Consider the following 24178-nt stretch of genomic DNA (forward strand, 5'->3'; position numbering starts at 1 on the left):
CGAACATCTGAAGAACACTTTGGATCGTATGAAGATCTCTCCAAAAACTTGGAAAACCTCAAAGGGGAGGGGAGGAGAGAGGGCAGAGCTTCTGTACTATGGGTTGCTCACTAAGAGACTTAGGCTGTTGTGGTGTCTAAAATCAAAGGGAGGGGGTATTTATAAAATTTTTGGACCAATAGGGAGGAAAGAGAAAATTCTTTAACCAATGGTAGCAAAAAGTAATTTTTTTAAACCAATGGGGTGAAATTAAGCACCAGAAGAGGGATTTCAATCACCGGTGGGGTATTAGAGGTTTTGACGGGGATGTGGGAGCTTCAATAGAGGTGCTGGAGGTCTAGTAGGGTTGCTGGGGCTCTGACATAGGTGATGGAACTCAATCATGGGTGCTGGGGCTCTGACATGGGTGCTGAAACTCAGTCGGATATGCATGGGGCTTGGTCTGGTGCATACGGGGCTTGGTCGGGTGCACGCGGGGCTTGGTTGGGTGCACACGGGGCTTGACTAAATGCATGTGGGCCTCGCATGGGTGGGGTTTGGGCACTCAAGGTATGACTTCTGAGACTGATTGTGGAAGATTCGATAATCCGATTTTAACGTACCATATATCGTTGGAATTGTAATTTTGAGTACTATGTATCTGTGTAGTCACTTTAATCGGATTCCTTCATACATGAAATGTTATAATTGGACCCTTTTTTTCTCTTGCATAGGTTTTTTTGGAATTTTGGGTGAGTATGGAATGCTCCTGGGAATAGTTACCTCAGTCAGTTATCAACTCTGTTGATCAGAGGTGAACGGTCACATCCAAGATCCATATATTATTATAGCCAGGGGAGGGTGACAAAATTGGGTGTCTACACCACAATAGAAGGAGAGTTAATAGGAGTAATGGATGGGAAAGATTTAGGAACACTCTATTGGTACTCTCTGCCACTCCTAAGGGCATAAATAACATTACATTGGTTGGAGGGCCCTTGTTGGATTTGACCTTGTATTACATTTAGTGGTGCATTAGTTGGTGCTTGTGAACTAACATGCCAATGAGGCCTAGGGTTAGGCTCTGGTTGACTAGGCAACATTCCTTTCTCCCTCTCACGCAAAATTAAGATAACTTGGGAGAGTTCTCTCGTAAGATTTTGATGGCTTGTCATGAGGAGGGTCATATTCTTTTCCAAATCATTTACTCTACTTGCCTCTCCAGTGTTGGTAAACCCAGGGGATTGTTGACAAGATGATAGGAGATGGGGGCCTAGGAAAACTAGCCTGAGGTCCTACATTTGGCCTAGGAAAAGTATTTGGGGCAAAAGGTTGTTGTGCAAAGGGAGGCCTTTGGGGTCCAGGTTAACTTTAACTATAGAAATTAGAAGGGCCTGCTTGGTTGCTCTGATTCAGAGAGAAATTTGGGTGATTTCGCCATCTTGGATTGTAAGTGTTTCTATATGGATTATTCTGATATAGGACATTAACACTATCATTGGACGTGCCCACAAAGGTGTTAGGGCATTTTTCTATAACATGTCTAGGAGACTGGCACCAATTGCACATCTTAACCATATTGACTGATTGTGGCTCTCTAGAAATAATAGCCTCAATCCTCTTGATTAGGCTATCCAATTGGGCTTCCTTGGTTACTATTCCATCCAAAGAAATATCCTTTCCCTCCTATGGTTCTTTCACTCTTTTGGGTTAATTTCCACTCACGGGTTTTGTCAGCTTAGTCAAGTAAGAATTCTCATGCCTTTCCTTCATCTATAAAGGTTGTGAATCCCTCAGGGCACATAGACTGTATCATTTGCTTAGTTGGTTAATCAATACCCTCATAAATTATTTAACATAAATGCCATCGGTCTAGGCCATAGTGAGGGCATTCTTGGAGTAGGTCTTTGAATCTCTCCATAAGTTTGGAAAAAGAGTCACTAGGCTTTTGGCTAAATTGAAGGATATCACTTCTAAGCTTATTGGTCTTGTGAGTTGGGAAAAACATTTTGGGAAAAACAACTATGAATTTTTCCCATGTGGTTATGGAATTTGTGGGTAACCCATACAACCACTTTTGGCTTGGTCTTTCAATGCAAAAATGATGAACCTAAGCTTAATAGCATCATCAGAAAGCTGTTGGATCTTTAATTAGAACACATACCTCTTCAAATTCCCTTAAAAATAGGTATGCATCCTTAGATATCAGCCTATGGAAGTGGGGCAACATAGTGATGTGCTAAGATTTTAGCTGAAAATTATTGCCCTGAGCTTGTGGTAGAGCTATGCAGGAAGGTTGGGCTGCTTTAGCAGGGTAGAACCTATCTTTCAAAGAATTAGGTGGAGGTTTTTGCTATTGGTTTAGTTCTCTTATAATAAAAAGTATTGAGGAGAGTAAAGGTATAGGGTCACTACTTATTGGATTTCTTCTTTCTATCTGATTCTCAGTATTATGTACCCACCTAGCAGTCATGCAATAGAAAACTAACCACAACTAGAATAAGACAAGTACAAAAGAATGGAAATTTATATATATATATATATATATATTTTTGGATTTTTGGGAGCTCACAGGCAAGGATCCGGGGTTACTTAATTCAATTCTTGAGGTATTGCTATAGGGCGAAACCTGTCTTTATCATACTGTGAGGCATGACGACCTCCACCGATACAACTATTATTGCAAGTTGTTCTTCTCATGAATTCAATAAAAGAAAAGGAAAAAAAAAAAAGCAAAGCAAACAAAGCACTCCAATTTACCAATAGAAAGTGAAAAATAACATGGAACTGTCTCCCTAGTAATGGCGCTAAAAATTTGTTTGAGACTTAAAAGTAACCGCAAGAGTACAGATCAATATAGCTAACAGGTCGAACATAAGGAGACTGCCACTTTATTTAGGCACTTTTTAGTAATGCGAAAGTGTAACGATTGATTATGGTGTCTAACTACCGTCCTAACACAAATGCATCTACAAACGTTCTAACTAACACATCTAAGGAAATTGGAATTGAAATTGCAATAAAAATTGAACGACCTAATCATTCACATCTAACCCTAACCATTCATCATCTAGGAATTTAAATACTCAAACCATGCAAATAAAAAGCAAATAACTGAAAATAAAAGTGCTTAAAAGTAAATAAATAAAATAAAAATGGAAAAAAACTAGAGACAGGCACACAAGTAGGTATCTCTACTTAGGCCAAGGGATGCATCATAAATAATATGAGGTTCCCTACTTGACCAGAGAGTACTCTTATAAGGGCTTTTCTATTTGGCTTTAGGGTAAGGGATGCAATATAAATAATCAAAATAAAAGGATGGTTCCATAGCTAGAGAGGGGCAAAGCCAACATGTAATCTAGCCATCAACCTTGGGGGAAAGGGAGAGCAATAATGTAAAACTGAAAATTTAAAACTTAAATTAAGAATGAAAGAGTAGTAAGAAGAGGGAATGAGAGGGAGGTGAGAAGACTACTATAGAAGCCTACTTACTTGAACTTCAATACTTGAATTTGAAAACTTGATTGAGATTTGAAATATTACTAGCTCTAAAAATCAGATTTGGAATGAACCAAATCTGAAATTGCTAGGCCTAGAGAAAACAAATCTAGAAGAAAAAAATCAAACTCGAAAGAGATGCTCCACGACTTGTTCTTGTCACCTAGAACTAAGCCTAGAACTAAAAATTAAAATTATTACACCTTTGAATAACTTGAATAACATGAACCATAAAAATAAAAAAACATTGAATTCATTAAATAAAAAAAAATTATAAAAGTGTTTAAAGTAAGAAAAATTAAGAAGAACTAGAACTAGAATTAGAAGGAGAGCACAACTAAAAATTAGAGAAAAAGAAAGCAAGAGAGGGACAACCCTTTAGGGTTTGGTTGACTCCCTTTTATAGGGAATAGGGGAGAAAGGATGACGTCCAAGGGTTTCTAATTGGGTGGAATCTCAATTGGTAGGTGAGATTTTTTAGATCCAAAGTGATGAGGTGGAAAATAGGAGAATAAAGAGAAAAATGAAAGAAAATAAAGGATAGAAGAGAGAACAGATTTGGTGGGTCCCTCTTGGATCGAATTTGTGTGATGGAGGAGAGAGTAGAGAGAAAATAGGAAAGAAAGTAAGGGAGAGAGGAGCTTGAACGATTTTTCTTTTTTGTTTCCTTTTTTCTTTTTGTTTCCTATTTTTTCTATTTTTCTATTTGATTCCCTTCTTTTTCTCTCTCTCTTCAAACTTGTGCACAAAGCTCTCCCTTAGCCGACCTCCTTGCTTTAAGTGATGATTAGGAGGGAGAAAATTTTTCAAAGAAAATCTCTAAAAAATGGCAGTCAAAAGGTTTGAACTTGAGACCTCCTGGTGAGCAAGGGATTTTTGCACACCACAAGTCACCAACTACGCTAGGTAGTTATTGTTACCAAAAAACATCTTCAATCACTCAAGGGGGTCCATCGATCCTTGTTGGCATTTGAAATATTTCTTATACACTTGGGACAACTGCAAACAGGCTGGTTCTGCATCTCAGTTCTGTTTTGATCCATTGTTCTTTTTTATGGTCTGAAAAGAATAATCACTTGTACGGGTGACCAAACAGATGTGTACTTTTAATGCAACACGTCCATCTTACTTAGAATTTCATCCTCTTTGCAACTATCAAAAGAAGTGGGACGTTTTTACGTGTAAAATTAGAGATATAGCACCCGATAGTCCTTAAAGCCTTTAAAATACAAAACCTACAAAAAGAGAGTAAAACCTAAGGTAGCTCCATTCTAAATATGTAAAATGCATGCTTTTATATCCTAGATTTCACACATAAATGTGCTTATCACCTAGCGAGTACTCAAAAGGGGTACACCACCGAAAGGTGTTTAAGCTTGCAGCATGCGATCTAGGACTTGGTAAACAATGGAACCATAGAGGTTAAGGTCAAACAACCTCCCAATGTCAATACCAATCCACTCCCGAATCATGGTGCAGTTAGTGTGTTTGAAGGAGACTCCACGAAAAGTGACCCCACTCATCTTATTAGGCTAAGAATGTGCAAAGGCCTTTTAAATGCTCGTACCTACAGGAAAATCATGGGAGAAAGAGCCAGAGTCAAGAAAATCCCCAGGAAAGAAAATCAAGTACCCGCATTTCCCCATTTATTGCCAACTCTACCCAAAGAATCAACTACTTCATATCATCCACCTTTTCCACTATCCTCTTTTTTGTCATATCACCAGAGATCGAGAACTCCATCATCATCCTATCACTAGTTTTCTTCATCAGAATACCCCACCTCCTATCCTCCATCATCATCCTACCACCCTCTATCTTCATCAAGGTATCCTACTTCCCATGTCACATCTTCTTCCTACCATCCCACCTCATACACCTTATCATCCCCAACCCAGTCTCATTCCCTTGGATGGGTGAATGATCTAGAAGAAGGGTGGATTGGTGGATATGATTAGAAGGACATGCTCACATTATCAGATTCTCACGAAGCGACTTCATCGATAGGATCAATTAATGTTTTAGAAGAGGATCAAGAGATAGACCTTACACCCTTGGTTCAGACAGCTGACTCTCAGGAAGAGACTCCTAAGGAAATTGAAGAAATTATGGTTGACCTCCTAAAGTCAGTAATGGCACTGGCTGTTGGGGAACAGATCAAAGAGCATGTATCTCTAATTCACTTAGGAAGCAAAATGGAAGATGATGAATCTGGTATGGTTAATGTACAAGCCAATGAAACATAGTCCGATCCTATTGTAGACACCCAATTTTGTCATCCTCCTCTAGCTTTGATGAGATGTTGATCTTAGACACGACTTTCGGCTTCCGATTAATAGAGATGATGATGGAAACGTTCCCCTACCCGAAACCCTAGAAACCCCCACACAGGAGAGAAGAGGGTCCAATTTTAAAGGAATTTGGTCAAGATGACTATACAGATGGATAATACTCAAAAATACAATTCCGATGATATATGACATGTAAAAATCAGGACTAGTGGATCTACCGCAATCATCCCTGAAAAATTACACTTTCCTGCATGTATGCCGCGCAGGCAGACAGTCCCACTGGAAACCTGGAAAAATCCCCTACCTACCCCAATTACCCTAAAATTCCTCCCCTATCTACCCAGATAACCAGGAAACAATCTTGGACCCGAAACCCTAGAAATCCCTGCGTGAGAGAGAAGAGGGTCCAATTTTGACTTTTTATATACGAAGTAATCTGGTCAAGATGGCCATACAGATGGATAGTGCTTGAAAATACAATTCTGAGAATATATGACACGTCAAGATGACCATAAGGATGGCCAATAGGCCAGCCAGCATGCATGCTTATTGGGCATGGCTATGGACTGCAGCCCATGCTTGTTGCCCATGGCCACTACCCATGGCAGTGGTGCATGGCTGCTGCCCATGGGCTGTAGCGCATGCAGCCCACCCAAGCCATGCACCCCTAGGCCAGCCTGCACAAATCATTCACCACCCCTGCCTACAAATCTGCACCCCCGTGGGCACATGCCTGCACACATGTGTGTATTGGCTGCTGCCCATGCCCGTGCTCCTATTCCACAATACCTGCACCCCCTCTGAGCCCAATTTGTGCCCACCTCTATGCCCAACTCACACCCACATGCCACTACCCGGGTGCCATGCGTCGCACACCCATGACATTGCCCGCATTGCCTGCCCTCCCATACTAACCATACCTTGTCCACTTTGGCCTAGTCTCACATGCTACCGTCAATGGCTGGCATTGATATTCCCCTGACCCAGTGGGTGAAGAAATTCCATCTTCACCCACTTAAGACCAAAAAACCCCTTTTTACCCATTGTGTAAAAGCCCATTTCACCCATTTTAGTCTAAAAACCCCTTTTGTCCATTGAATAAAAGCCCGCTTCACCCACTTGAGGCAAAAAACCCCCTTTCGTCCATTGGCCGGAAAAGCCTATAAATACCCCATCCTTTGGATTTTACACACCAAAATCCCACCTCACTCCTTTGTAGTTAAACTTTCCTCCCCTCCCCCTCTTGATTTTTTTCAAGTCTTCGGAGCAATCATCGCTAAGATCCGAAATCTTGTTCGGATCTTCGAAGTGTTCTTCAGGACTTTGAAGATCTTCAATCCAAGTTCTTAGTTCAATTCAGTTTTTACCAAAAGTTGTGTGTTCTTCAACCTACTTCTTTGAGTGTTCTTAAGTTTTACCAGAAATAGAAACCCCCCTTTGAGGTTCTTTGGGTCTATGAAGAGATCTTTGTTAAGATCCAGAACTCTGTTCGGATCTTCAAAGTGTTATTCGGGGCTTTGGAGATCTTTAATCCATTTTTAGGTCAATCCGTTTCTTTTCAAAAATAACAGTCCTAGCGGAAGCTCTGTCCGAGTGCCCTTAGAATCTTTCCAAAAATAGCCATTCCCAGCGGAAGCTCTATTGGAGTGCCACCTTATTCTAGCCCTCCCCTAGCTTATCCCCAGCGAAAGCTCTGCCAGAGTACCACCTCAACCCAATCATTATCATATGGACTTTATATAGACCTTGTTTTAATGTATATAGTAGTTTGAAGTCAATTAATGTATATATGTGTGAAAACTTGGCCATGCATGTGGAATAGTAATAATTATGAAAAATGTTCGTTCTCAAGCATCTAATAGGAAGACCGATTGAACCAGGCAGATTGGATGCCTAACACCTTTCCAACTTTATAACCTGACACTTACTCTAAATCTCTAGACCAGACTAATTATCGGGCCCTTTTCTCCAAATTGAGCCCACCCTCATGTCTTAGGCCCATAATCTTAGGTGGTGACTCAAAACCCCCATTTGTTTGATTCCGATCCCTGTATTAGACCACCATCAAACCCCCATCTCAAATGATGAATTTTACACTCTTACGAATAGACCTCCACGTAAGTCTATGCGATGATACGGTGGTGCGGGACCCGCAAGTAAAGTACAGACAACATGAACCCCTCCCCTCACATAAAAGAGAAAGAGAGAGGAGAGAGGATAGGACGCAAGTCTTTTTCCCCCCAAGGGAAGAGAGACATTTCAGTCCATCTCCAACCGCCACCCTCATAGTGGCGACTCCACAGGGGAATGAATGTCAAACTTCCGATACTACATGCTACCTTTAAATGCAAGAACATTTTCCACCACATTTGTTTGAAAATATGTTTGGCTAACCCATATTTGTAATTGTGTTCACTAACCGCATCATGCATTGTGTTCGAAGTGAAATCATTTGGCGAGGGTACTCCCTGTCATGCCCGCACCCTTGGGGAGGTTAGTAAATGACATACTAAGTACTCTATGAGCAAATGATACCCACTTCCTGTACAAGAATGATGTTGTAATTGTGCCAGTACCCTCGAGGAGGTCCATGCACTTTATGACATTATGAGATCGAATGCATCATCAAACGGCGAGGATGTCCGTAATTGTGCTAGCACCCTTGTGGAGGTCCATGCACTTTATGGCATTCTGAGATCAAATGATGGTTACCCTACATTACACTTTTGCACACAATCACTCACGATTCCACCACCCCATGGCCAGTTGCTTAACCTCGTGTGTAGTCCCGAGTAATAGACAAGGAAGTCACCCCTTGATCTTGTACCTATGGGTATATCAAAAGGATCACGTACCTTGCGTATATAGATCCTATCAAGGAAGCCTTATCAGTCCTATTGCATCAACCGCATGCTCACATCATGTAGAAAATAAATGAAGAAACTAGGAGCGCCACAAGCTAACTGTAGAACTTGTTTGCGGTCTTGAAAAGGAATATTCCTATATTATATTCCCATCATAAAGAATTGCTTTACTAAGTGGGTTTCAGATAAAAGGTGTCCCTCTTCCTTAAGGAAAAAGTCCAGATACGTGACTCAGGAGCAATCCTATCAGAGTCACGTCAAGTCTTGAGAAGTCCCAAGAAAATCAGGAGGAAGGATACCGAGTGGGAAATAGAGGAAGGAAAGCATTACTTTATTACATGGAATTTCTTATGGGAATATTCTCGACAAGCCATTTATATGAATCTCCCACTTATGACATTAGGTGGACTAGGGGCATTAAACCCTGTCCACCCCTATCATTAAGCGGACTAACTTTGGATGGATCATTGGTTGTTAATCTAGTGAATGTGTGAACAAGGGGTTGAGAATTCAAGAATCCTAAAATAAGCCACCTTTGGTTCAGGCATAATTCTACACCTCAAGTATTCTCCACGGTCCCTTAAGATGTGTCAGGGTAATCGGTTGACTCGCCTAAGTCTAGTGTCTCCTCCATCGTCTCCTCGAGACTATCTACCACAAGTGATTACAGCTCAGTTAGTATGGATCCACATGACTCTGAATCACCTGAACAGGCTTGGGTCCATCCTGTGGAGACCTTGCAAATAGAAATGGTTGAAGTCAAGAGAGGGATAGCTCAGATATTGCATACACTTCAGAACCCTCCCAGAGCTGATCCCAAGAATGAGTCAGCACCGGCTACGGGACATGTGGAACAGAATGGAACTACAAGTTATTGTGGGCACTCTTCTCGAGTTGACTCAGGAGAACCAGAGGAAGTCAGGCCAACTGGTCAAAGTGGATCTCACCTACCTGTCCAAATGGTTAACAAGGGGTCTATTCTAGGGTCCCTCCTCCCAGGGTAATGAATGAAGATGAGGAAGAGGAGTTTGCCACACATGTTCGAATGGAGTCTCTAGAAATGGAGAAAGAAAGGAAACTCAAAGAGCAATTAGAAAAGTTGGAAAACACGATTCAAGCAGGAAAAGGCTTGGAAAGTCAAACAGTGGATTCAAAGGAAATGAGTCTCTTCTTCAGGGTAAGAATTTCTAAAAAAGAAATCAAATGGCAGACTGATAGGTTTGATGGGTTAGGAGACCCCAAGGCTCACCTCAAGGTTTTTCTCAGCATCACCAAGTCATGGCAACTTGCAAATAACTAGATGGTGCAAGCATTCATGCTAACCCTATCAGGACCAGCACTTAGGAGGCTCATATAGTTGGAGTCATCCCAAGCTCAGAATTGGGCAATGGTGGTAAGAAAACCTTCACTAAATAGTACTCATATAACACCGAAGTGGATGTGAAGCGACGAGAGCTTGAGACATTGAGGCAGCAACCTAAAGAAGGATTCACCGCCTTCTTGATGAGGTTTAGAGATAAGGCCGTCAAGATGGCAAATCGGCCTTCGAAAGTAGAGCAAGTAGAGATGTTGATAGAGAACGTATCAAAGCCTTATTATGATGTCCTGTACTACCAACATCTATAGACTTTTGATGCCTTGATAGCCACCGGCACATGGGTAGAGAACAGAATCCTAAGGAAAGCCTAGTATCAAGGATCCTCCCAAGATGCAGGGAAGAACACTAGAGTCAGACATGGAAAGAATCCGAAAACTAATGGTGAGTGCAGTTCAGCAATCAAGCCCCCCAGCCACTTCTTCACAACCATTCATAATACAAGAAAATGCACCCTCCCAGAAGGCCCCTCATCCAAAAAGACAGTTTTCTGATTTGGGAATGCCCATGACAACAGTGTATGAGAAGTTAAAGAAACAGGGATGGCTAGGGACAGTGGCTCTAAGAGCAATCAGCAATCCTCCTCCAGCTTGGTATAGGGTCTTGAATATTGTGCTTACCATACTCAGAAAGGGCACACTGTTCGAGTTTTAAAATATGTTACCGCAAACGTACGGTATATTATAGCCAACAGGTTGATCAAAAGGAGATTAGTCACTCTATCTTACCTATTCTAAGTACGGTGAGAGTGAACACAGGATGGTTGATTTTAAATTACGGTCCGAGAACATGCATATAAACGAAAGAAAATGACCTACACATTCAACATCTAAATTAAACAGTTCTAACGTTGGATTTCCTTAATTAGAGAAATAAAATAAATGCAGAAAATAAAAACTAAAAAAAAAGAATCTGTAATTAATAAAACTAAACTAACAAATAAAAAATTGAAAAAGAAAGCAAGTAAGTAAAGAAAAATTCTCAATACATCGGCCGAATTTTTGGTAGAGGAACTACTGTAGGCATCACCTTCAACTGTAGTACATATGTAAAAAAAAAGCATAAAAAACCTAATTCCACTACTTTTATTTAAATAAAAATCTTAATTCTACTAATAAACATACCTTGATTATGTGTAAGCTAAATTGAAACTTGATTTCGAGTGATGGTATTGGAATAGAATTGTTGATGAAGAACTTGCTCTCTTGAACTTGAAAATCCTTGATTCTTGTCACTTGAACCAATTCTTTCCTTGAACTAGAAAATTTGAAAGCTAGAACTATGGATTGCACTAATTAAGTTAAACTAAATTATGAACTAAATTAACAAAGTAAACTAATAATTAAACAAACTAACAATTAAAAATTAAATTTCATTATCATTAATCACTTGAAGAAATATAAGGAGCGAGAGAAGAGAACTAAGCATAAACTAGAAAATAAACTAAGGGGAATAATAATTTTAGGAGGGGGAGGAAGGGCTTTTCATAGGGCTTTGGTCTTACCTCCTTCCTTCTACAGGTCTTCTTCAAGAAAAGAAAGAAAATAAAATAAAATTCAATCTTGGTAAAAATCCTCACTCTCTGAGATATTGTGTGAGGAGAGAGAGAATCTGTTTTCAAAATTAACAAATTCTATTCCTTCCCTGCAATATTAACCAATATCTCACATTCTTGACTAAATCAAAAAGGAATTTATGTATTGTATCGTCAAGATCTTGTGAGGTGGCAAGGAGAGAGAATAATCTTCAGGATTTTATAGGAGAGAGGATGTGATACCAATGAATGGGTCCCACCTTTGGAAAAGTTAGTTCAAGCTTGGACTAGTTCTTGATTCACTTTAAACACTTTCTCTTGTAGACTTGGAAACTAAAAAAAAAAAAAAAAAAGAAAGAAAAATTGATGTAGTACTATCCAAAGTGGGGTAAAATGTACACTTACATCCCTAAAATTTCACACATTATTATGCTCATCAAATTCCCCCATACTTGACTTTTGCTCATCCTCGAGCATGACAAATAAATAAAGAAATGAAAGAAAAAGTTTAACTCACTTTTGTAGGAATCACAGTTGCATTTAGCACGTGCAACAAGCCTTTAAACCCTTAAGTTATCCTAGTGGACGAGTTGTGTCTCGCGGGTGTTTGCAGTGAATATACACCCAAAATTCAAATTAACTTGAAAAATTACAATTTAAAGCTTCCAACAACTATGAAACACATACCCTCTTTCAATTAGAGCACATCAATCAAGGAACACCCACACTTGAACTTTAATACCCCATCTAGATTTAGGAACAATCACACATCTCAAATAGGGATGACCCTTGTATCTTCTAAAGCATAACCTATCCTAAAGAAAACCACGTTGTAAGGTAGGGACCATGAACTAGGGTTTTAGAGCATTGACCAATCATAAACAACAAGGCATAATGGTATCTTTTTTTTTTTTTTTCTTTTTTTTTTTTTTTTTTTTTTTTTTTTTTTTTTTTGGTTAGTAGAGAACTCATTCTACTCTACTACATTTGGCCTGAATAATATGGTGGAGCAAACACTAGAAACCCAAGTTACTAAGTAGCTTTGCTTTATGCATATGCCAACAAAGGCAGTGATGCTAAGTTCTTTTCGGAAGTGTTCCTTCCTAAGAGGTTCGATCAAAACACCCCGTTTCATGAGGCGTAGTGTTCTGTCTAGCTTCTAGAAATTTTATACTTACTTTCTACTTTTTGACCGATTTTCACTTTCTTTGCATATACATATCATATATTTTTATACCATGCCAAGAATAAGGTATCAAATCCTAACCTAATAACAAGGACACTAACAAACAAATGGTCCTACACCTTAAGACAAGTATCTCTAAATGATTTAAGTGAGGTCCCACTTCAAAACATATACTCACCATCCTCTCAATAGGGATTATAGTACCAAGATGAGTCCTAGATTTCAATTTTTTTTATAGGGTGTGTATAAAGCATAGGAAAACCCTTAAACATAATCTCAAGTTATATACAGTCAAACCCTCCCCCATACTTAAATTGTGCAATGTCCTCAATGCAGAAAAAGAAAAAAAAATGATAAGACAAAAGAACAAAAAGGAAAAAGGAGAGGAAATTACCAAATGGGATCAAATATCATCATAAAGAGGCTCATGGAGAATCATGACCTCTGCATCATGCATTGAAGGCAGCTTAAGAAATGGCTTTAGGTGGTGCCCATTAACTTTAAAAATTTCTCAAGTGGATGGATTCATGACCTCTACAGCACCATGGGGGAATACTGTTGCATAAGGTAAGGACCTTCCTATTGAGAACGAAGTTTTCCTAGAAAGATATGCAATCTAGAATTGTACAGCAAAACTTTATCACCAGGCATAAAAGATTTCCTAACAAGGTGGCTTTCATGAAAAGCTTCAGTCTTTTCCTTGTAAAGTTTTGCACTATCATATGCATCCAAACGGTACGATGCTCTAAATCAACAAGAAGGTGGTAGGCTTTTTCATATACCAAACGGTATGGGGATTAACCAAGTATGGTCTTGTAAGCAGTCCTATACACACACAAAGCATCCAATAGATGGTTAGACCAATCATTTCGATTTAACTGTCTTCTCTAGAATCTATTTAATTTATCTGTGGGACACTTCTACCTGCCCACTGGTTTGGGGGTGGTATGGGGTAGCCAACTTGTGGGTAATCGCATACTTCTTCACTAAGGCCTCAAAAAGCTCATTACAAGAGTGCTTGCCCCTATCACTAATGATAGCTCTATGGGTACCAAATCGAGAAAAAATATTTTCCCATAAGAATTGAATGACCACTTTGTGGTCATTGGTCTTATAAGCATGAGCCTCAATCCATTTGGACACATAGTCCACAACCAATAAAATATATTCATATCCACATGACTTAGGAAAGGGGCCCGTAAAATCTATTCTTCAAACATCAAAAACCTCAACCACGAGGATTAGGTTGAGAGGAATCATGTTCCTTCTACTAATTTTCCTAAAGACTGACAAGAAGGACAAGCCTTACAATAAGCAAAGGTGTCCTTGAGGAGACTGGGCTAATAAAATCCACACTACAATACCTTGGCCACAGTCTTAGTAGGCCTAAAATGGCCATCACAAGCCTGATCATGGCAAAAGGAAAGAATAGAATGGTGCTCATGATCAGGAATATATCTTCAGATAATTTGGTCAGGGCATGACTTCAAAAGGTGAGGATCATCCCGAAAGAAATACTTAACCTGTGAGTGAAAATGGTACTTTTCTTGGGAAGACCAATGATCTGGAGTCTTGTTTGTAAGTAAAAAATTTACAATATCTACAAATCAAGGTTCGCTAGATGCTGTAAAGAGTTACTCATTGGGAAAATGCTTGTTAATTGGAATATTCATAGTCAAAGAATTGGGTAATCGAGACAAATGATCTGCAACCAAATTTTCACTACCTTTCTTATCCCTAATTTCTAGGTTAAATTCCTACAAAAGCAAAACCCATCTGATGAGACGAGCTTTGGCATCCTTTTTCTGAACAAAGTATCTGATAGTTGCATGGTCAATATGAGAACCTATTAGATATGCATAGAACTTTTCTAATGCAAATACAACAGCTAAAAATTCTTTTTTAGTTGTGGTGTAGTTCAGTTGTGCATCATTGAGACTTCTATTGGCATAATAGATAACACAAGGAAGCTTATCAACTCTCAACCCTAAGACTACCCCTATAGAAAAATTAGATGCATCACACATTAATTCCAAGGGCTCAGTCCATAAGAGAGCTTGAATAGTGGGGGTTATAGTCAACACCTTCTTTAATTGCTCAAAGCACACGAGGCATTCACTAGAAAACTCAAAGGGTTGCTCTTTAGCCAAAAGATTGGTGAGAGGTCTAGCCACATGACTAAAGTTCTTCATGAACTGACAATAGAACCCTGCATGAACTAAGAAGGAATGAACATCCTTAACTGATTTGGGAGGTGATAAATTGAAAATTAAGTCCACCTTAGCTCTATCGACCTTGATCCCTTCTTTGGAAATTATGTCCACCTTACCCTATGTAACCATGAAATTGTATTTCTGCGAATTGAGGACTAAATTAGTCACTTTGCATCATTTGAGTACTAAAGAAAGATGATGCAAACAATTAAAAAATAAGGAGCCATGAAGAAAAATCATCCATAAATACTTTCAAAAAGTACTCCACCATATCAGAGAAAATGCTCATCATGCATCTTTAAAACGTGGCAAGGGTATTACAAAGCCCAAAAGGTATGTACCGATAAGCAAAGGTTCCATAGGGGCATATAAAGGTGGTCTTGTGTTGGTCATCTAAGGTAATGAGAATTTGGTTATAGCTGGAATAACCATCAAGGGTGCAATAATACTCATGTCTAGATAACCGCTCTAACATTTGATCAACAAAAGGCCAAGGAAAGTGGTCCAACCTAAGGCTTTCTTGTTTTCTTTTAAAACTTTGATCAACTCTTCCTCTTAACTTGAAGTTAAATCTGAGAGGATAATAACTAGTAGAGTTTGATCTTCTCCTAAGAAGACATACCTTAAGTTAGAGGAAAACTCTTTCAAATCAAGGTTAGGGGGCTCAACAATTGAGGGTTTAGGAAGAGAATTTGATAGAGGGCCAATGGGCTCCATGGGTGTATGAAGGCTCCAAACCTCGTAGAAGAAATTTTTAGTATCATCCTCTAATTCTTCCATACACTCTTGGAATTCTGAATCAAAGTCAATGTCAAAAGTTTTAACAATATCATCAAAAAAAAATCCACAAGCATATTGACCTCTTCATCAATTGTGGGTTGCTTGCCCAACCTATATATGTTGGACTCCATAGTGTGGTTGCTAAAATATATCCTTAGTAGATTATTCTGGCAATTGATTATTGCATTGCTGGTAGCTAGGAATGGTCATCTAAGAATGATAAGGATCTCATTCCTAGTGGTGAAGGGTTTAGTGTCCGAAACAATAAAATCAATTAAAAAAATAAATTCTCCTACTTTAAGTAGGACATCTTCGACCATCCCTTTTGGAATCTTGATAGAACAGTTGACCAACTGGAGAGTGGTCCCTGTGGCTTTCAAATATCCTAATCCAAGTTGCTAACAAACGTGATAAGGCAGATGGTTCACACTTGCACCAAGGTCAAGTAGGGCATGATCAATACGAGTGTTGCCAATGACACATGCGATGGTGGGACACCCAGGATCCTTATACTTGGCTGCTATAGGTTGTGTGATCATTGAACTAATATTAGCTACCAAGAACACCTTTTGAGCACACTTATGGTGCGCTTGTGAGTGCATAAGTTATTGAGGACTTTGGCATAGGCTGGGATTTGAGTTATGACATCCAAAAGAGGGATGTTTACCTCTACATTCTTGAAGACTTCTAAAATGTTTTCCATTGAAGCTGTCTTCTTCTTATTCATAAAACGGTTAGGATAGGGGACAGGAGGAACATAAACACTATCAGAAGTTCTCTCAATAGTAGAATCATTTTTGGTGACTTCCACCAAATCATCCTTAATTCCTTTAGGTCCATCTGGCAAACATGGAATGGGAGACACAGTAGTAGCCTCGATAGTCAGAGGGTCAACAAAAAGGTTAGATGGTGGAGGAATGGTATCATTCCATAGATACTCTTGGCCACTCCGTAGGGCATATACCACATTACACTGGTTGGAGGGCCTTTGGTGTTGTTGACTCTGTACAACATTGAGCTAAGGAGCAGGTAGCCCTTGTGGAGTCAGCACCTGATGTCTAGGATTCGGCTCTAGCTGACTAGGTAAATTTTCTTTCTCCTTCTTATGCATGATTATGACAAATTTGGTGAGTTGTCCCTCCACATTATTATGGCTTGTCATAAGAAGGGCCTTACTTTTCTGTAGCTCGCTAATTCTTGCTGCCTCTCCAATGAATGCAAACCTTGGGGGTTGTTGATAAGGTGCTTGGAGAGGGAGCCTAGCAAAATTTGACTAAGGGCCTAGATTAAGCCCAGGGAAAGAATTAGGTGGTGGTGTAAAATTGCACCTTTGGGGACTAGACTGCCCTTGGTTGTGAAAGTTGGATGGGCCTCCGTGATTCTCTTGGCTCCATGAAAAATTATGGCGATTTCTCCACCCTGTGTTGTAAGTGTTTCTAAACGGGTTGTTCGGGTAAAGAGTATTAACACTTTCATTGCCCCCAGAACTATTGGGGCATCCTTCCATTACATGTCCAAGGGAGTGACACCAATTACACATAGAGACCTGATTTTGGACTTGGTGGATTGGGGTATGTGCTTTAGGGACAAGGGCTTTTATTCTCTTAATAAGGCTATCTAAATGGGCCTCCTTGGCTACTATTCCATTGACATAGTACTCTTTACCTCCTATAGTTCTCTCACTTTCCTGAGTAGACTCCCATTCTCTTATCTTTTCAGCTAGGTCAACCAAAAGTTTCAAACTTCGTTTTCATCTGGATAAACTATGAAAACTATAGGACACATATGCTTGGTATGGTAGTCTATCCCTTCATAAATTATTTGGTAAAGATGCCATAGGTCAATACCATAGTGGGGACACTCTTGGAGAAGGTCTTGGAACCTTTCCATGAGTCTGGAAAATGACTCTTGAGGTTTTTGTTGGAACTGCATGATCTCGCTCTTAAGTTTGTTTGTTTTATGTAAGGGAAAAAATTCTGTCAAGAACACTACCGTAAACTAATTCCATGTGGTAATGGAATTAGTTGATGAAATAACCTAGAGGGGGTGAATAGGTTATACTAGTGGAAATTAACTCTTTTTGATGTATAGGTCCCAAGTGTGATTGCAAGTTAAAAATGATGTTGAATAAATAAAATAGGCGCAATCACATAACACAAGATTTATAGTGGTTCGAATCAATCCGAATCTAGTCCACTCCCTACAAGAATCCTCTTGTAAGGTATTCCACTAGTTCTCCCTTTCAGTACGGTAGGTAGGGAAGTAAACTTTTACAATCTTTTTCATGGATAAGAGTATCCTTACAAATCTCTTTTACAGGCAGAGAGGCGCCTTTACAATCTCTTTTGGAGGTAGAGAGACACCTTCATCTTTTTAGAATAAGAGAATCCTTAGAATCCTAAGTACAGTCTAGAATTATAAAAATAGAAATAAATATGAAGTAGTGGAATAAGAGGATTACCTCAAGTGTGGTGCAAATGATAAGAATGAGAGATGAATGATGCACCTTTTGTAAAGTTCTCTCTTATGGCTTTGACTTGCACAGGAGAGAGTGAAGGACTTGATTGAGACTTGACCCTTTTGTTGGGATTAGAGTAATCGAACGACTCAAGTAGAGTAGAATAATATTAATGACTCTTGAATGCTTATAATAATGTTCTTAATGCTCTTTCTTAATTCATATTTAATAAAGAGTGGTTTGGGTATTTATAGGTGAGCTTAGTGAAGCATTTTATGTAGGAAATCAGGCTCTAACGGTCATATTCTTGGACCACCGGTCGATCGAAAATAGCTATTGAGGTCAAAAACTAGTTGTTGGAGCTTTTCCAGGGAGGCACCGATCGACCGAGACTTTTTACCAATCAATCAGCTATGGTCTCAAACAGTTCCGATAGATCGAGGATAGACTGTTTTGACAGAATGCTATCATACTGACCAGTCTTCAGTGTTTTGACCATAACTTTTCAGTCCAACCTTGGATTGACCTGATATTAGTTGTGTTGGAATCATGACTCAATTTTATACTTCTATGAAGGTTTTATCTCCTGATACTGACTTTAAGATTACCCAAAATGCCCTTGAGTCAGGTTAATCTGTTTTCACAGTTTTACTAGAGCATATTGCACTCTACCACCTAAGGTCATTCTAGTATGATGCATGAGGTGCGTATGTATGCAATGTGTATACAATTTACAAAATATATTCTCTATCCTATGGTCTTCATCTTGGGTCTTGATATCTTTATCATTATGGGTCTTGATGTCTTCATATTCAGTCTTGAATGTCTTTAAGGTTCAAGGTCATGTATGCATGTGTTCAAACCTTGATGTCTTGATTCGATCTTCTAAGTGTTTCTTCAAACTAATTACACTTTCTTCAAGCTAATCACATTTTATCAAACTAAGTTAAAGACGTATGTTTGTTTGTTAACACCATAACATAGCAAGGAGTGTGGACATGTTTCCCAACAATCTCTCCCTTTTTGGTGATGACAAACAAACACAGGCAATATAACCAAATACAAGAAATGACAGTAGCATAGTGTAAACTTCAATAAGATATTTTAATTCAGTGATAGTTCAATAAGATATTTTAATTCAGTGATAGATACTTGTCATTTCAACAAAGATAGATACTATAAAGATAGATGTTTCTCCCCCTTTTGTCAACAGCAAAAAGGGAATCAAAACTACACAAGTTATTAAAAAAGCTCCCCCTGAGTATATGCCAAAAAAAAAAAATTAAACTAACATAACACAGAAAATTATCATAGGTTCAGCTTTGTATCTCAGAGTATTTCAAAAAGTAACATAAATGACTAAAACAAAGACTAAGTTCCATAAGATAAAAACAAGGTAAGATTTTAGTAATATTATATAAAAATCCTAATCCTCTGCATCCTCATCCTCTGTGTCCTCCTCTTCTTCTTCTTCTCCGTCATCTTCATCTTCCTCGTCTTTGCATAGGAGCTTGAGAATCTCATTCTGCTTTCTTCACCAATTGGGCAAGGATGGTGTTCCCAACCTTCTAAAGATTGGCAACGGTTGCATAGGCTGACGTATCATCACTTCCTTGTTGCTATGGCTGGCTGGGTCCAACATCAGTCTTTTTGGAGCCAGTGGTCTGCTTGGGAAGAAGGTGCATCTTGCAAATAGTGGAAAGATTGATCTCTTGAGGAAAAGGCTCAAATGATTCACCAAAAAAATCCACATGAAAGTAGTCTAGGATTTGGCAAATCATCCTTCCATAGGGACAATTTCCATTTTGAAGTCTATCACCATGGAAAATCATGGTTTTGAGCAAAATGTAAGGAAGGTTGATGCTCACATTCTTGCAAACACAGTAGGTGGATAAGCATGAAATGGGGAGACTTCATCTCTATGACCACTCTTTGGGAGGATGTTGTAGGAGATGATGAGATTTACAGTCCTCCCTATATCGGTGAGTTCCTTAGCCTTAATCTTATGAGTATTAGCATATTCCTTCATTATGCTAGAGTACACATAGTCAACACCCATGAATTGTTCTATATAGGTCTTGGGTTGGTAGTATTTGAGTTCTCCTACCACAGAGATGTCTAGGATTTCTCCTAATATTAGAATGTCTATATCTATAGGAACTCCCTTAACATAGGAATGGACTAGAAGGTTGTCACCTTCACTAGAGAAAGTAAGGTTACAAAAGAACATTTTGACAATGTGGGGATAAAAGTTGAACTCTAGTTTGAGAATGTTGCCCCATCCCAAAGCATCAAATAGGTCTTTGATATCATACCTGGATAAAGAGTTAGAATTGATGGTTCTACCTTGCTCTATGAGTCAAGAGATGTAAAGATCCCATGATTCTTGAGCAATGGAGGAAGAGAACCAGATATCTTTGTCAAAGGCCTTCCTTTTTCCCTTCTGAGCTACCATTTTCTTACCTCAGTGGGGACGGTGAGAGTCCATGATGATGAAGGGCAAAAGAAGAGAAGAGATGCAAGGGTTTTTGAGAGGGAAGGGAGAGGATCTTGAGAGATCTAGGTTAGAAATGGGTTCTAAGCTAGGGTTTTGGGAGAGGAATAGTCGAAATTGGGTTTTAAGCCAAAAGGGATTTTTAAAATGAGACAGTGGTTAAAAAAAATTGATTTTAAAGGAGTTCAGAATCGATTTTTTTTCGGCGGCACCGGTCGATCGGTAATCCTTTCGATCAGAGGAGGTCGACCGGTAATCCTTTCGGTCTGACTTAATCAACCGGAGGATTAGAGGAGCTCGACGTGTAATCCTTTCGGTCAGAGGTGGTTGATCGGAGGATTTGAGGCGGCCGACCGGAAGACTCCAAAATTGCCTAAAAACCTAGAAAATTGTGAATTTTGAAAGGGTTTTTCAAGTCTAGGCTTTTGGATGACTGACAAGCACTTGATCCTACAAGTGGAATATTGATTCATTCAACCAAATGGGTTACAAATTCCAAGCTCCTTTCTTAGGAAGCTAAAACACTCTTCACCTAGTGGTTTAGTGAATATATCTGCGAGTTGTTTCTTGGTTTCAATATATTCTAGAGAAACATCACCATTTTGAATGGTGTCTCATAGAAAGTGGTGTCGAATATCAATGCGCTTTGACCTTAAGTGTAAAATGGGATTTTTACTCAAGTTTATGGCACTGGTGTTATCGCACATGATTGGGCAAGATTTGAAACTCACTCCAAGATCTTGGAGAGTTTGCTTCATCCAAAGGATTTGGGCACAACATCTACTAGCTGCAACATATTCAGCTTCGGTGGTAGATAGAGCAACGGAGTTTTGTTTCTTACTAAACCAAGATACAAGGCAAAAGCCGAGAAAGTGACAGGTACCACTGGTACTTTTTCTGTCGATATGGTAGCCTGCGAAGTCAGCATTTGAAAAGCTGACCAAGTCAAGGGGTTGGTTTTTGGGGTACCATAACCCAACATCACATGTGCTTTTCAAATATTTAAAAATTCTTTTTACAGCTGTGAGGTGAGATTTCTTAGGATCAGCTTGAAACCGAGCACATGCGCATACACTGTACATGATGTTAGGTCTACTTGCCGTTACATATAGAAGGCTCCCAATCATGCCCCTATATCTAGTTACATCCTCAGAAGTGCCATCCACATCCTTGGTTAGTTTCAAGGATGAGCTCATCAGAGTGTCTGAAGATTTATGACTGTCAATGTCAAATTTCTTTAGCAGCTTCTTGGTGTACTTGTTTTGGTTTATAAAAATTTCATTATCAGTTTGTTTTATTTGAAGTCCAAGGAAGAAATTTAACTCTCCCATCATACTCATTTCAAATTCATTGCTCATCTTGCTACTAAAATCGATACACATTTTCTTGTTGGTTGAGCCAAAGATGATATCATCTACATAGATTTAAACAATGAGTATGTCATTCTTCAAGTTCTTCATGAACATGGTTGTGTCAATCCTCCCCCCTTGAGAAGCCACTTTCTATCAAGAAAGTACTTAATCTCTCATACCAAGCTCTAGGGGCTTGTTTGAGGCCATACAAGGATTTCTGAAGTTTATAGACATGGTTTGGAAACTTAGGGTCTTCAAAACCAAGGGGTTGAGCTACATATACCTCTTCTTGAATGTATCCATTCAAGCAGGCACTTTTTATATCTATTTGATATAGTTTAAAGTCCTTATGGCATGCAAAAGCTAGTAGCATTCTAATGGACTCTAACCCTGCAATTGGTGCATAAGTTTCGTCATAGTCTATTCCCTCTTACTGATCATACCCTTTGGCAACTAGTCTCGCTTTGTTTCTTACTATGTTCCCATCTTCATCCAGTTTATTGCGAAAGACCCACTTAGCACCAATAATGGTGTGGTGGTCAGGTCTTGGGACAAGTTCCCATACCTTGCTTCTTTCAAACTGGTAAAGCTCCTCTTGTATAGCGATAATCCAATCACTGTCTTTTAGTGCTTCTTTTATGTTCTTGGGTTCGATTCTTGAGATAAATGCAGTATGATTGCATACCTCTCTGGTTTTAGATCTAGTTTGGATTCCTCCATCTAGATCCCCTATGATGTTTTTTAAGGGATGATTCCTATGCGGGATGACTTCCTTAAGAGGTGTTTCTATTTTTTCGATGGTGACATCATTTGAATCATCAAGAGAAATATCATTAACTTTGTTCTTAAGCTCATCAATTATGATATCATCATCATCAATAGGAGATTTTTTTAAGTCATTAGGTAATGATTCATCAAATCGTACATTCATAGATTCTTCAACCATTAATGACTTTTTATTAAAAACTCTATATGCCCTACTATTGAGTGAATATCCTAAGAATATTCCTTCATCAGATTTCGCATCAAATTTTTCAAGATAGTTTTTGGTGTTTAAGATAAAGCATTTACACCCAAAAACTCTAAAGTAGTCTACTTTTGGCATTTTACCAAAGTACAGTTCATAAGGGGTCTTAGAAAGTAAAGGTCTGAGAATTATCCTATTTAGCACATAATAAGCTGTATTTACAGTTTCAGCCCAAAAATACTTAGGCAAAGAATACTCATTAAGCATAGTCCGAGCTGTCTCTTGTAATGACCTGTTTTTTCTTTCAACTACCCCATTAGATTGAGGCGTTCTAGGGAGAAGTTATGGTCAATACCATACTTGTTGCAATATAAGTCAAATTGAATTATATTGTCAAATTCTCCTCCATGGTCACTCCTCACAGAGGTTACAGTATACCCTTTCTGATTTTGTAGTCTATTACATAGAGTTGCAAATTCATCGAAGGCATCATTTTTGTTTTTCAGAAAAATAGTCCAAGTGTATCTAGAGTAGTCATCAACAATTACAAAGGTATAATTTTTACCACTCATACTAGATATATTGATAGGTCCAAATAAGTCTAAATGAAGTAGTTCCAATGGTCTAGAGGAAGAGAAATATTCTTCGACTTGTGGGAGACCTTGGTTTGTTTGCCTTTTTGACAAGCATCACAAAAATTTTCTATTTCATACTTGATTTTATGGAGGTTCCTCACAAGATCCTTGGATGCAATGGTTTGAATTAAATTGACATTTACATGTCCAAGTCTTCTATGCCATAATGAAGACTCACTATGGTTAGAAACCAAGCATGCATTCTAGGAACTTGATTCATCAAGCATACAAACATAGATGTTGTTTTTCCTAGACCCTTTTAGTATTGAATTATCATTTGCATCTTTAATGCAACAATGGGAGACATTAAATTCTACTTTGTATCCAATGCTACATAACTGACTCACACTTAGGAGATTATAATTCAGATTTTTCACAAATTAAACATTCGAGATTGAAATACCTCCAAGTCTTATTTTTCCAATACTAGCAATTTTTTTTCTGCTGTCATCTCCAAAGGAGGCCTCCATCATAGTCCCGTAAGCTTGAGAATAGGTTCTTGTTGGATGTCATGTGTTTGGAGCATCCACTATCGATGACCTATTCAGC

General features: G+C 38.9%; 1 non-coding gene across 1 annotated transcript; it reads left to right on the plus strand.

Annotated features, from left to right (window-relative positions):
- Positions 1–1853: 1853 nt before the first annotated feature.
- LOC122068378 lies at positions 1854–1960 on the plus strand. The gene has a single exon (XR_006137105.1). It is a non-coding gene; the product is annotated as a small nucleolar RNA R71 (small nucleolar RNA).
- The last annotated feature ends 22218 nt before the right edge of the window (positions 1961–24178 follow it).

This window comes from Macadamia integrifolia, unplaced genomic scaffold, assembly GCF_013358625.1.
Source record: "Macadamia integrifolia cultivar HAES 741 unplaced genomic scaffold, SCU_Mint_v3 scaffold378, whole genome shotgun sequence".
NCBI lineage: Eukaryota > Viridiplantae > Streptophyta > Magnoliopsida > Proteales > Proteaceae > Macadamia > Macadamia integrifolia.